The sequence below is a fragment of the Stegostoma tigrinum genome, chromosome 14, assembly GCF_030684315.1.
Source record: "Stegostoma tigrinum isolate sSteTig4 chromosome 14, sSteTig4.hap1, whole genome shotgun sequence".
Classification (NCBI taxonomy): Eukaryota; Metazoa; Chordata; class Chondrichthyes; order Orectolobiformes; family Stegostomatidae; genus Stegostoma; species Stegostoma tigrinum.
This window is the reverse complement of record NC_081367.1, coordinates 74,058,689-74,074,250: the sequence shown is the minus strand read 5'-3', so window position 1 is coordinate 74,074,250 and position 15,562 is coordinate 74,058,689. Positions and strand designations below refer to the sequence as shown.

The 15,562-nt window shown below is 42.6% G+C and overlaps 1 protein-coding gene across 2 annotated transcripts in view; it reads left to right on the top strand.

Moving 5' to 3' along the window:
• The first annotated feature begins 29 nt into the window (after window positions 1-29).
• The window catches only part of LOC125457588 (rhodopsin kinase grk7-a-like), a 45,060-nt gene continuing 29,527 nt past the window's right edge, over window positions 30-15,562 (top strand). The window contains exons 1-2 of one of the 2 annotated variants that reach the window (XM_048542016.2): window positions 30-104; window positions 2,473-2,580. The gene's annotated coding sequence lies outside the window, so the exon portion shown is untranslated. Of the gene's footprint in view, window positions 105-2,472; window positions 2,581-13,436; window positions 13,805-15,562 lie in introns of those variants that run through there. The other variant, XM_048542017.2, reaches the window with a different exon arrangement.

The following is a 15,562-nucleotide window of genomic DNA, read 5'->3' as shown; positions in this document are numbered from 1 at the left end:
TTTCCTTGCCTTCTTGTTTCTTTATTTCAGGAAGTTTGAATTTTCCCCAGAAAAGCATTTGAGCATTTGGTTTAGAACTAAACAAAATACATGCCTTAGGAAGAGTGAGTGTCTCACCTCTTTGTTTCTTTTTAAATTGAATTCAGGCACAACTTTTTAAAAATTCTGTTGTGTACTTCTAGCCTTAACTTACTAATGGATGTGGTCATGTGTCTTTTCTCCCTTTCAGACTGAAGTGCAATTTTGATTTGCTATCAATTTTCCTATATTGTATTGCCAATGGAATGACTTCAACTTTCCTGCTGTGCAGTTAATTAATAATAGAGATAAAAGGATTTGTGTGAAAGACAGATGGCTCCTTATAGTGGAACCAGTTCAGAAGGGGTGTTAATAGTCACCTTTCATTGACCAGAAAAAACCAAAAGAACTGTGGATGTTGTAAATCAGGAACAAAACCAAAGTTGCCGGAAAAGCTCAATGGGTCTGGCAGTATCTGGCAACAAACAGGGTTAATGGTTCGGGTCTAGTGACCTTTGCTCTGCGGTTCTGAAGAAGGGTCACCAGACCCGAAACGGTAACTCTGCTTTTTCCTTCGCAGATGCTGCCAGACCCACTGAGCTTTTCCAGCAACTTTGTTTTTGTTTTTGTACCTTTCATTGACTGTCCACTCTACCATAATTTTGAACAATTTTCCCATTATTGTTTTTAACATCTATCAATGGCATTTTTCCTCAATTTTTTTTCTAAGATTTTTCAGCCAACATTTATAAAGTCAAAATGTTTGGGGAAAAGTTTTTTTTAAATTCATGGGATGACGGTGTTGCTAGCTAGGCCAGCATTTATTGCCCATCCCTAATTACTCAGAGGGCAGTTAAGAGTCAGCTGCATAGCTGTGGGTCTGGAGTCACACGTAGGCCAGACCAAGTAAGGATGGCAGTTTCCTTCCCTAAAGGACATTAGTGAACCAGGTGGGTTTTTCCTGACAATCAGCAATGGATTCACGGTCATCATTAGACTCTTAACTCCAGATGTTTATTGAATTCAAATTCCACCCCCTGCAATGGTGGGTTTCAAACCTGGGTCCCCAGAACGTTACTAAGTCTTTGGATTAATAGCCCAGCAATAATACCACTAAGACTATTGCCCAGTACAAACTTTGACAGATTGTGTGGCAATTTTGTTTGTCTCTACAGCATCGCGTTTTATAATTGTGCTCAAGCATTTTACTTTTAGAAGTCACTTTGATCAATATTATTTAACTTTAAAGGCCATATTTCGTATGACCTTTCCTACAACACTAGAAGCTGATAACTGCCAATTGGTAATAAGCTTTTTTATAGTTTGTTTTAGAAAAGTAGAATGCCACAGAAACATTGACACAGGAGTTGCATTTCTTCTCTCAGCATTTTAAATTATGCTCACTAGAAATGTCTGAACTGGGGTGGGTTACCTTTTGCTTCCAGGCTAAATGTCAGAGATTTGGGAGAGGGGACCATTTCACATTCCTCCATCATGTTCTACTGGATGAAAATTGAATACATTAGCCTTTATTTAAATAATGAGTAAAAGTTGATGAATTATATTTCTGTGATTGACGCCAGCAACTAAGGAGCGTGGGCTTTTTTCAAATTTAAAGGGTCAATTTACCAAATGCAATCAATCTTATGACAAGGTAAAGGCTGTAAAATTTCATGAACACCATGTCTAAAGTTCTCTGGGCTAACACACTGGTTTGGAGGTCCCATATAGATAAGAACATAATCTGGAGCAGGAGGAGGCTATTCAGCCCCTCGAGCCTGTTCCACCTTTTAATACGATTATGGCTGATCTCATCTCAGCCTCAACTTCAATTTCCTGCCCACTCTTAATAGCTCTTTAGCCATTAATAATTAAAGATCTGTCGATCTCCTTAAATTTACTCAATGTCCCAGTATCTACCACACTGTGGGTGAGTGAATTCCACAGATTCCTGACTTTTAGAGAGAGGTAATGCCTCCTCATCCCTGTTTTAAGTCTATTACCCTTTATCCTAAAACTGTGACCCCATGTGAGGAAATATCCTCTCTCTTTTCAATCCCTTTTAGCATCTTATCAATCAGATCTCTCACTCTTCTAAATCCTAAGCAGTGTCAGCCTGAACTGCTCAATCCCTCTTCATAAGACGAACCCCCCACCTCGGGAATCAATCCAGTGACCGTCCCCTGAACTGCCTCCAATACCACTATATCCTTTGTCAAGGGAATCCCATTTTTGTTCTTGAAGTGACCAATGGCCAAATCACACCAAGAAAAGAAAGTAGGAACCAGGGAAATTGATTGAAAGCATGTTTTCTAGTGCCATCTGAAGTGGTCGTTGATCAATAAAAACTGAACAGTTTAATTGACTTTTCCTCCATTGATGAAATGGGCACTTTGGAATATAAAATTGTTTTTGTGTACAGGTTGTATTTCTGATAAACATTTTCCTCATTAGTTCACAGAAACATACAGTAAGCAGCTGGTGCCTGATAATAGGATTCAAGTCGTCTTTGCACTGAAGCAGCATGAGGTATTACCACCCACCTGATTTGTGCCTCCCCAGGTAATGAGCTTGTATATGTGAATAATCAGCAAAGCAGTAATAGTTACATGAGCTTCAGCTATTGTATAACATATTTGGAAGCTACTGGAGCTAAGAAAGCAAACGTTAAATATTTTTGGGCAACATCTGTGGGAAGTTAACATTTCATTAAAACTTTTGATGAGTCCTGGTAAAAGGACATTGAGCTAAAAAGCTGACTTCCTTTTCTCTCCACAGAAGTTGCCAGACCCACTGAGTATTTCCAGCACCTTGTACTTTTACTTCAGAATTTCCAGGATCTTTAGTGTTTCTGTTTGGATTTGATCACTTCTTTTGGTTCCATTGCATACAGAAAGTAAGAATTTTGTCGAATTAGGTAACAGTTCTCCTTACAGACCTAAGCTGTTTAAAATTAAAGGTTACATCAAGATTGACTTCACGGTCAATTCCCCCAACCCTTTCTGTCACTGATGTATTTTATTAGTTATATAATTATAAGTTCACAGAATATTTCAAAGTGTAAAGTTGAGGAAAATACTGTCATTAGAAATGCAATAAAAGTTGTGGAGTAAGCACATTATTCACTAGGTTGGTGGTACAAGGTATCTGATGCTGATTGGTGCTGTCCAGTACTTTACAGTAGTTTTCCTAGATAAAGACTGATAACTGCAGCATCGTGCCAGTTATTTTCTCCAAACTATTTTGGATAAATACAGTTGGGGACCTATATTCCCAATTTGAGGGAAGTGAACAGTTTATATTTTCTTTGGTGGCCATCCAACCACTGGAAACAATACACCCCAAACTTAGGCTCCGATATGTAGATGACACCTTTGTGATTATTAAACGCGCAAAACTAGAAGAAACTCACCCACACACACAAATAACGTCCTCACTGAGATAAAATTCACAAAAGAAGAAGAGAACAACAACTGACTACCCTTCCTGGACATACTGGTAGAACGTAGGAACAACAGGGAACTCTGGACTAGTGTGTATAGAAAGACTGCGCATACGCAGATACTCAATTACACCAGCAACCACCCCAACACCCACAAATGGAACTGCATCAGAACATTACTTAAATGAGCTGCAGCATATTGCAGCGACCGGAACTACACAAAGCAGAACAGGAGCAACCATACGGAGTGTTCAAAAGGAATGGATACTTAAAAAGCACAATCCGCGATTACTTCTGCGACAGACCACAACAGAAAGACACAACACAAAACGAGTCACTAATCAATCTACCGTACATCAAGGGCATTTCAGAGATGACTGCAAGGCTACTCAAAACCCTCGGTATCAGGGTAGCCCACAAACCAATAACCACCCTGCGGCAGCATCTGACAAACGTAAAGGAGCCCATACCCAAGGCCAGCAACACTGGGGTAATGTACAAAGTACTGCGCAAAGGACTGTGAGAAGCACTACGTAGACCAGACCGGAAGAAAACCGACAATAAGGATACCCGAACACCAACTAGTCACCAGGAGACACAACCAGTTCTCACTGGTCTCACGACACATGGACAAAAAGGGACACAAATTTGACTGAGATAACACATCCATGATAGCATGAGCCAAACAGAGACATGCCAGGGAATTCCTGGGGGTCTGGTATTCCAACTAGAACTCCATCAGCGAATTCGACCCTTTGTGCAAAACCACTGAGAAACAGAACTGGAAGTGATACCAAACACCCCAACTAACCGAGGCATATAAATAATGAGCGGGGCAGAACGCCGACGCTTCACCGGAGGCCCACTGACGGTGTTGCCTAGCATCGTGATAAAACTTCTGCAATCAAACACACCGGCTCAGTGAGCATGTCTACAACCTCATCCACAACCCAAGCTACAAATCTTCTCAAAAAAACTTTGAGCCTGATGGGTTTTTCTTGACAATCAGCAATGGATTCATGATCATCGTTAAACTCTTAATTCCAGATATTTGCTGAATTCAAATTCCACCATTTGCCATGGTGGGATCTGAACCCAGGTCCCCAGAATGTCTTTGGATTAACATTCTAGTGATAATACTACTAGGCTATCACCTTCCTGTGTAGCTAAAAATGTTCTTTCTTTACTCCAGAATTGGAGCAGCTTCTTCGTGAATCCACATTCCACTCATAATGTATTTCTGAAGAATATTTGCAACTTATTTTTCATAATTATGTTTGGAGCCATAGAGTCATGCAGCATGGAAACATCTCCTACAGTCCAATCAGTCCATGCCGACCAAGATTCCCCAACTAAACTAGTCCCACTTGCCTGGGTTTGGCCCATATCTCCTCCAAACCTTTCCTATTCGTGTCTTTTAAACATTGTAACTGTACCTGTATCTGTCACTTCCTCTGTCTGATCATTCCACGTAAGCACCACCCTCTGTGTGAAAACTTTCCCCCTCACATTCCTTTTAAACCTTTCTTCTCTCATCTTAAAAATATGCCCTCTAGTTTTGAACTCCCCTACCCTGGGGAAAGGACATTTGTTTATCCATGCGCATCATGATTTTATAAACCTCTATAAGGTCTCCCCTCAACCTCCTATGCTCCAGTGAAGAAAGTCCCAGCCTATACTCAAACCTTCAGTCCTGGCAGCATCCTGGTAAATCTGTTCTGAACCCTCTCCAATTTCTATGGCAGGGTGGTCAGAACTGTAGATAATACTGCAGAAGTGGCCTCACCAGCATCCTGTATAACCTCGGCATGACATCCCAATTCCTATAGTCATTGATCTGAGTAATGAAGGCAAGCATACTAAACGCCTTCTTACACCCTGTCCACCTGAACCCCTAGGTCTCTCTGTTCTACAACACTTCCCAGGACCCTACCATTGACTCACCCTCACCCTTGTCCTCACCCTCAACAACTTCTCTTTTGATTCCTCCCACTTCCTACAGACAAAGAGGGTGGCCATGGGTACCCGCATGGGCCCAAGCTATGCCTGCCTCTTTATAGGTTACGTGGAACAGTCCCTCTTCCACACCTACACAGGCCCCAAACCCCAACTCTTCCTCCGTTACATTGATGACTTTATCGGCGCCGCCTCTTGCTCCCCAGAGGAGCTTGAACAGTTCATCCACTTCACCAACACCTTCCACCCCAACCACAAGTTCACCTGGGCCATCTCCAACACATCGCTCACCTTTCTGGACCTCTCTATCTCCATCTCAGACAACCAGCTAGAAACTGATGTCCATTTCAAGCCCACCGACTCCCACAGCTACCTAGAATACAACTCCTCCCACCCACCAGCCTGCAAAAATTCCATCTGCTATTCCCAATTCCTCCGCCTCCGCCGCATCTGCTCCCAGGCTGAGGCATTCCACTCCCGCACATCCCAGATGTCCAAGTTCTTCAAGGACCGCAACTTTCCCCCCGCAGTGGTCGAGAACGCCCTTGACCGCGTCTCCCGCATATCCCACAACACATGCCTCACATCCCGCCCCCGCCACAACCGCCCCAAGAGGATCCCCCTCATTCTCACACACCACCCCACCAACCTCCGGATACAACGCATCATCCTCTGACACTTCCGCCATCTACAATCCGACCCCACCACCCAAGACATTTTTCCATCCCCACCCTTGTCTGCCTTCCGGAGAGACCACTCTCTCCGTGACTCCCTTGTTCGCTCCAAACTCCCCTCCAACCCCACCACACCCAGCACCTTCCCCTGCAACCGCAGGAAGAGCTACACTTGCCCCCACACCTCCTCCCTCACCCCCATCCCAGGCCCCAAGATGACATTCCACATTAAGCAGAGGTTCACCTGCACATCTGCCACTGTGGTATACTGTATCCATTGTACCTGGTGTGGCCTCCTCTACATCGGGGAAACCAAGTGGAGCCTTGGGGACCGCTTTGCAGAACACCTCCGCTCAGTTCGTAATAAGCAACTGCACCTCCAAGTCGCGAACCATTTTAACTCCCCCTCCAATTCTTTCGACAACATGTCCGTCATGGGCCTCCTGCAATGCCACAAGGTTGCCACCCGAAGGTTGCAGGAACAGCAACTCATATTCCGCTTGGGAACCCTGCAGCCCAATGGTATCAATGTGGACTTCACCAGCTTCAAAATCTCCCCTTCCCCCACCGCTTCCCAAAACCAGCCCAGCTCATCCCCTTCCCCCACTGCATCCCAAAACCAGCCCAGCCTGTCTCTGCCTCCCTAACCTGTTCTTCCTCTCACCCATCCCTTCCTCCCACCTCAAGCCGCACCTCCATTTCCTACCGACTAACCTCATCCCACCTCCTTGACCTGTCAGTCTTCCCCGGAATGACCTATCCCCTTCCTACCTCCCCACCTATACTCTCCTCTCCACCTATCTTCTTTTCTCTCCATCTTCAGTCCGCCTCCCCTTCTCTCCCTATTTATTCCAGTTCCCTCTCCCCATCCCCCTCTCTGATGAAGGGTCTAGGCCTGAAACGTCAGCTTTTGTGCTCCTGAGATGCTGCTTGGCCTGCGGTGTTCATCCAGCTTCACACTTTATTATCCCCCTACCATTGAATGTTTAAATCCTGCCCTTGTTTGTTTCACCAAAATGAAATTTCAAAAAACGTTTTCTAAAACATTTGGCCTGCATTCCCTGATGGTCAGACTCACCCCCAGCTGGCAACTTCCTCGACCTGGGACCTGGGACCAGAGACCATCTCCTGGAACCCATGGCCGTCTATCCAAAATCGTGCCAGAGATGATATCTCTCACCTACCCCAACTTACCCTAAACCCTCAATCTTGTCACCTTGCCAGTCTATCCATGGGTCACCCTAACCCCGATAGCCGACACCCTTACTCATCTGTGGGCTGAATTATCTAGTACCATATCCTGTTGGCACTGTAACCTCACAGATACCTTAGGTACTTGGGCTTTCATCAAAGCAGTCAAAGCACCATCTGGGCCTTTATGTCACGGGACTGACTGCTCGGGGTGGGGGTGCTGCTGCTGTTTTGCCCCAACTGTTCTACACCATGAGGGTCCTGTCAAATTTAAGTGCAGCTCCACATTTCTGACAGATGATTCTGATCAGGACTCCTTCAGAAATGTGGAGCTCAAATCGGAGTGGGTTAGCAATCTGTGGGAGATTACCCACCCCTTGGAAAATCTAGCTCTTAATTCCATATGTGATTAAAAAAAACCCTGCTTCTGAACCTACTCTTAGAATCTTTCTGTGGACTACCAAATAAAGAATTAATTTTGAAAAAAGTTTAGATTCCGGTGTATCACAAATAGATTTGTATATTAGCCTATTAAAAAAACAATAAACAGTAAAGTTTGCACAGTCCCACTCTCTCTCTCTAATGAGAGAGATGACCTGGTGGGGATTTAACCTGAGGGTCACCGTGCCTCAGGCAAGGGGAGAGTCTGAGAAGGAGAGTCCTTCATGGTAACCTCAGCCACTAGAGGAATTGAACCCACACTGTTAACATCCCTCTGCGTTGCAAACCAGCCAACTGAGTTAACCAAGCCCCTTAATATTGCCAACTGTGGGAATTTATAGCACCCTGTTTAAAAAAAAACTCAATCTTCAGTGAACTGTTAATAATCTCTTTTAAAGAAACAATTCCAGGTATTTCCGCAAGACTTGAAATAAATCTACTTTTCACAATCCTTCCAAACTTAAGTCCTCCAACGAACATTGCATCTAAAACAATGGCACTTTGTTGTGTACACCTTCCTGTTTCCTGGGGCACTGATCATTTCCGCAGCACGTGTTATCATTCACTGCTACATTCAGAGTTTTATTATTTCATTTCTATTGTTGTTTCTGAATTAGGGTGGCAAGATGAATGTTAGAAACTGATGTAAGTTTATATTTCTCTTTGCACTGCGACACAGTTAGCAAAGTGAAGTCCTTCTACTACTTGCGGGTGTCCAACACATTAATCTTAATCAGTACGGAAGGGCCGTGCAGCACAGTTGTCCAGTTTAATAATTGATAAGTACAGTTGATTCCATCTGCCGATTTATTTCTTCAGCGCTCTAATTACCCACAGGCTGCAGCTTAACTGCACAGAGATTTGTCATTTTAAAATTATTTACCTTATAGATCACCTTGTATTGCGGAGTTTTGCTGTGATCACTTGTGTTTACATAGCACTCTAATGAAGTGAAATATCCCAGGGTGCTTCAGAGGAGTGTTATCAAGCATTGGTGATATTAGAATTCCCTCACCCCCACCTTCTCAAGGGACGAGCAATAAAAGCTGGGCCCAACCAGTGACGCCCACATCCCTTGAATGAATTTAAAAAGGTCCAAAGTTTAGTTAATCACAAAAAATCACAAATGAGGCCGTTCAGCCCATCATTGCCTGCACCACCTCTAAAAACAAACATCATTACCTCATGTCAATCTCCTGCTCTTACCCCATCTCCCTTGCACATTGTTTTTATCTAAATAATCATCTAATACCTTTCTTGAATGCTTCCACCACATTTCCAGTCAGTGCATTCTCTATTCCTAACTACGTGCTGAGTGAAAAAGTTATTTTCTAACACTGCCCTTGCTTCGTTTATACATTACTTCAAATTAATGCTCACTCATTCTTGCTCCTTTTCAGAGTGGGAGTCGCTCATCCCCGTCTATGATGACAAGGCCTGGTGTGTGGGTTTTGAGGTCATCACATGGGCTACTATGACAACCATCCCATGGTCAGTCACTCACAGTCCCCATTAGCAGCTACTCATTCTCCCACGCTGACCATTACCCTTTACATCGGGCTCCGTCTTCACTTGTCATTTTTACTCCTCCCCATTCCCCCAACCCCCATCTTCAGCATGTACATCAACCTTTCCCTAGCTACAACCAGTTCTGAAAAATGGACACTTAACCCGAAATGTTAGCTCTGATTTCTCTCCACAGATGCTGCCAGACTTTTGAGCTTTTGCTGCAACTTCTGTTTTTGTTTGTGTATTCTTTATTAATTGCCAGTGCACCTGTCCTGCCACTTCCAATAAAAACTGAAAGAACTGCGGATGCTGTAAATCAGGAACAGAAACAGAAGTTGCTGGAAAAGCTCAGCAGGTCTGGCAGCATTGGTGAAGGAAAAAAACAGAGTTTACGTTTAGAGTCTGGTGAACCATTCCAAGGAAGGGTCACCGGACCCGAAACATTAACTCTGTTTTTTCCCTCCACAGATGCTGCCAAACCTGCTGAGCTTTTCCAGCAACTTCTGTTTCTGTTCCTGTCACCTTCATTGATCTGTGAACATACGCACCCAGGTCCCCCTGTTCCTGCACCCCCTGTTAGAATTGTACCCATTATTTTATATTGATGTCCAATGTTCTTCCAACTAAGTGGATAGAGCTCTTAAAGATAGTGGAATCAAGGGTTATGGGGATAAGGCAGGAACAGGATACTGATTGTGGATGATCAGCCATGATCATAATGAATGGTGGTGCTGGTTCGAAGGGCCGAATGGCCTACTCCAGCACCTATTGTCTATTGTCTAAATTGCATCACCTCACACTTCTCTGCATTGACCCAAATCTGCCACTCCTCCGCACACTCCATCACTTGTTTATGTCCTTTTGGAGTTCTGCTCTGTCCTCACAATTTGCAATTTTTCCAAGTTTTGTGTCATCTGCAAACTTTGGAACTGTCCCCTTCACACCAAAATTGGGATCATTAAAGAGCATTTTAGAGGAGGAGAGACAGAGTTAGAAAGGTTAAAGGAGGAAATTCCAGAACTTAGGGCACACGTACATGAACGTACAACCGTCAATGTTGGGACAGTGAAAATCAGGGATGTGTAAGTAGCCAGGAACCAAGAAACCTCAGAAAATGTGGGGATTCAGGAGGTTATAAAGATGGGAAGGGCAATGCCATGAATGGGAAATGTGCTAAGTTTTTCAAAGTAAGAGCTGTTGGAGCAGGAGATATTGTGGGTCAGTTAGCGCAAAGGGATGAGAGGTGACTAGGATGTAGAGCAAGGCAGGAGAAAATTCAGTGAGCTCAAGTTTATGAAAGATGCAAGATGGGGAAGGGGTCTAGACCCAGAACATCAGCTTTCCTGCTCCTCTGATGCTGTTTGGCCTTGCTGTGTTCATCCAGCTCCACATCTTGTTATCTCAGATTCTCCAGCATCTGCAGTTCCTCCTATCTATGAGTGCATCAAAGCCAGCTTATCTCACAGTAACACAGGTATAGATGAGGACTGGGTTAAAGCAGAGGCTGAGATATTGCAGAGCTGGTAGTAGATGGTCTCAGTGGTGGTAACATTCAGGGTCAGACAAGATGCTGCTGTTGTGAACTGTCTGGTTGTGAACACCTAGGGTGCAAAATGATCGCTGTTCCTTTGTGACTGAATACTGATTTCAACTGTGGCAGTGGCTGTCCAGTGGAATGTAGCAACATTTTGAAAAGTGTTTATACCATTCCAATTTAAACCAAAGTGAAGCTACCAGTCAGTGGTAGGATTTTGAAAACGCGCATCTGTCCACGTTTAGTGTCCACAGAGAGTACATAATATTCCTTGTCAGCTAAATACTGTCCAAGATAAATTTTAACGTAATTGACACTACCAAATTTGAGGGAAAGAAATAGCTCAATCAAGGCTCAGTTTAGTTTTTTCTTTCAAATGCACTGTCACATTTGCAATCTGTTGATTTCTTTGCCAGAGAAAGGAGCAAGGAATGAACGTTTTACTTTAAGTACTGTGCATTAGTGGAAAGTATGTTAGATTGTTAATAAGTTAATGTGGTATTCCCCAAACCCTGTAAACAGTGAATAATTCATTAACATATTTTGATAAATTGTTCATACCGATTGTATTACAAGCTCTCTAATTTCTTGGAAAAATAGGGACCTCTTCATTTTTGCTCCTGAACTGTAACAAAGGAAAGAAAACAAACTGAGACACAAGCCGTGCTGAGAGATCAGCCCCCTTCGAGTTTTTGTTGAGACTAAGTGGACAGAAGTTTTGTTAATTTCAAAAATATGCTTTATTCACAAATTATGTCTCGGAATATGCAAATAGTTCTGTTTAGACTTTGCAGCAAAGACAGTGAAATTTTTACATTCCTCCTTAAAACCTCAGTCCAACAAAGGTATTTTCTGTATATGGAAGGAAACTATTTAAATGCCCTTTAAAATCATGAGGGCATCTTGAAATGTGACAGACCCTCAGACCTTAGATGATGGCCTTTCCCCACTGTGCCTTATCAGTTACTTCCCTCAGCTGCAGTGCATCCCTCACACATAGTCCGAGACCTTGGAATGTGCCAGTTTGTAACACTCGGTCAAGTTTAACCCCTTACACCTTTGAGCAGACCAAAGAGCATCTTTCACCAAGTTGATGGTCCTCCAGGCACAATCAAATTTTATCTCCATATGTGTCCCAGGGAACGGACCGTAGGCACAGAGTTCGATGTACAGAAATGCTGGAGGACAGTTAGAGTTAGTTGATCACGAATTAAAGCAATCATTATTTTTTCACAAGCTGTATCTTGTTGACCATTTTCTGGTTTTGCCTTGAGGAAAATTGGAGAAGCTCATGAGAGCATGTGCAAAATTACAGAGAGGTATGAACATAGCCCAGTCCATCACAAAACAGCCTTCCTTCCATTGATTCCTTCTACACTTCCAACTGCCTTGGGAAAGCAGCCAACATAATTAAAGACCCTTCCCACTCCGGTTATACTCTCTTCCACCCTCTTCCGTCCTCTTCCATCAGGCCAAATATACAAAAGTTTGAAAACATGTACCAATAGATTCAAGAAGAGCTTCTTTCCTGCTGTTATCAGACCTTTGAATGGACCTCTCGTACATCAGAGTTGATCTTTCTCTGCACCTTCTGTGCAGCTGTAACTCTATATTCTGCATTCTGCTCTGTTACCCTGATGTACTTAACATAAGGTATGATTTGCCTGGTTTTCACTATATTTTGGTACATGTGACAATAATAAATCAAATCAAAAGATGTGAATATCTAGTTCAGAGCAAAAGGGGGAACTATTATTGCAGCCCAGGGTTACATCACCATGGAAATAGATGTAGGGAAGTGCGAATCAATTCTGATTAAAAGGAAAACCTACGCTATCTGCAAGAGTGATTGATGCACTGAAGCTGAGAAATCATCAGCAGCAGACCTAAATTTCCAAGATACATTCTTCTGGTTCAGCAGCAATGTACCTTTCTGCTCTTGGCTCACAAGTTGCCTCTCAATGGTAATAACCTAATTTTCAACCCTTGATGTCCATCAACCTGATTAACGGCATTTGAAAGAAGTACAATGCCAATTAGCACTCTTCCTGACAGGATTCCACCCATGTATCACACTAATTAGATATTCCTTTGATGTAAAGAGACAGCACATTATTTCTAGAATATTTCTCAGTTCTAAATTGAAAGTAAAGATGCCTAACAATGATCCAAGTGTTTTGGAGCTAAGGTTTTAAAGGATTATCCTTTCAACATAACCTAGTTGTATGTTAAGTACCACGCACTGTCTGTTTCTGACAGCTTCCTCACACGTTGACATTCATCAGAGTGAAATTTTCTTTGACAGACAGAGAGAGGATAGCAACACTCCTTTGTTTCTTTTTCCAAATTTTGAACTAAGTTAGTGAACAGTTCAAAATTTGTAAGGTTATTCAAGAAGGACTGTATTTTTAGTCTTTTCAGGGGGGATGTTGTTCTAATAATATGTAAGCATCTTATAGGATTGTTTACAGCATTTAGCTTAACTGTAATTATTACGTGAAGGTAGGACAGGCGAAAGACATATAGCATCATGGTTATTATGAGATAAAAATAAAGCATTCATCACCTAAATCATCAGTTTTTTGTAAGTTCAGCAGAAGGCTGGTCATATATAATGCTATAGGTTCTTTCACAGGATTTTTAGTCTTCAGTTTTAAAAGGATTCCTGATAGTTCAGGAGAAGACAGCTCAGAGTTGTTATGACAAGGACAAGGACAGCAAATTCATGGGAATACCACCACCTTCAGGTTCCCCTCCAAGCCATTCACCATCCTGACTTGGAAATATATCACCATTTCTTCAATGTTGCTGGGTCAAAACCCTGGAATTCCCTCCTGAAGTGCATTGTGGGTCACTCTATAGCACATGGACTGCAGCAGTTCGAGAAGGCAGCTCACCCCCACCTTCTCAAGGGCAGTTAGGGACAGCCTAGCCAGTGACATCAGCAGCCCACGAAGGGAAAAAGAATGAATTTGCTAAACTGTTGTGCTGTCAATCTGCATCAAAATGATTTTTAAATCTTTTAATAAAAATGGAATGGTAAGTAAGTTAGTAGCATCAATGAGGCTAACTCTGTGTTAGCTGTGAATGTAAGAATGTGTTTTGATATTAAGAAAGATGTTGTAATAGCTGATCAGGGAGAGGGATGGAGATGGAGTTGGGAGAGCAAGTTGGACATTCTATGGTAACTCAGAAGGAAGGAAGAGATTAGAGTGCATTTCAGGAGCTCTTAGGCTATTTGATTAGAGCAACTAGATTAATGTTTCCACTTCAAAACCTCAGGATGTTACACAGCACTTTCAGTTCAGGAAATTTGAGAAATACCCGTGATAGCTTCCAGATTTCAGTATTTAACTGCATGTGTAGTTATTGTAAGTTGCTAGCCTGTGGATTTTGGGTGGGGGAGCGTGAGTCCAGGTGGGTCGGGTGATGGAAAGGGTGGAGTCATTGTCACCCTAATGCTTAGTGCAAACTCTGGCCCGTTATGTAATGTTCTGTAAGTAAGTTTACTGTTTTACTGAGTGATGAAACACTGTTGGGCTTAAGCTGCAGAAGGACCACTGTACACAAGCTCCAAGTGAGTAATATAATCAGATATCTATCATTCTGAATGAATTTCAGGCAGTTTTATGTTGTAGAGTGGTCAATCTAAAATTCTTACAAGTATGAACTTTGAAAAATTTAACTGAGAACAAAAATACTGAATCGCGGCAGGTCAGGAAGCATCCATGGAGAGAGAGCAAGCTAATGTTTCAAGCCTAGATGACTGCAAAATTTAATATTGTCAGTCTTTGAAGTTTAAAACCATACAGGATGCCTAGCAGTTTCAAAAATATCTAGAATCTTGGCTTGAGTTTAATGTTTGCCCTGCCAGTTTTTAAAAAGTGGACAAATTTAACAACCAACTTAATTTCACATCTATAAGTCATGGATGTAAGTGCAAATGGATTTTCACTTTAACTGCAGACATCAAACACATCAACTTTTTAGAAATTCACGAATGACCGACTGAAGAATTGAACAGACTTGTCAAACCTCTTGGCAGCCTCAGAAGAAGGACATTTCTATCCAATTGGTTTAAGATGGATTGATGCCTGAATTCTCTATCTGTCACTCGGTTTCCTTTGATTGCTGTATTATATGTATAAAAGCAGTTTAACATGGTAGCTCCAAGATGTTGTGCACAGAAAGGCTGGTTATGGCTTTGAGCCAATGATTCCACACTTAACAATTCTGCTCATGCTGTCAGGAAGAGGTGCCAGTCAGTGAGTAGGTAATTCCTCAAAGGAAGGGAGAGGAAATTGTAGTGTGAGTCACCATGGGACCCTTCTGGGTATACCCAAACAGCCGTTCAAATGTAGCACTGGCAGGAGACCAAGGGCAGATTGCCTGGCACAGCTGTGAGACACTGCAAGGCATGAGACAGAGAAAGTGAGAATATATTTTGAAACAGTGGCTGAGTGGGTAAGTGCTCAAAAGCATTGATGAATAAATCTGGCAGCATTAGCAATTTTACAGGTTTAGAATAATACAGGTTTGACAGTTGTTCAGAAAATTACTGGTTAGTCAGTGTCAGGGTTGTAATAAGTGCCACTGCTAAAATGTCATGTGAATATCAAGACAGGTGACAGCAATATGAGATCATAAATGTCTTTACATTGGTTTCAATTTCACTGTGTTTTTGCTTTTTTGGTGTTAGTAAGGGTTTTGGTTAGCTCAGTTGGCTGGTCAGTCAGTTGCAATACACCGTGATGCTAACTGTGTGGATTTAATCCCTGCACTGGCTGAGATTACCAT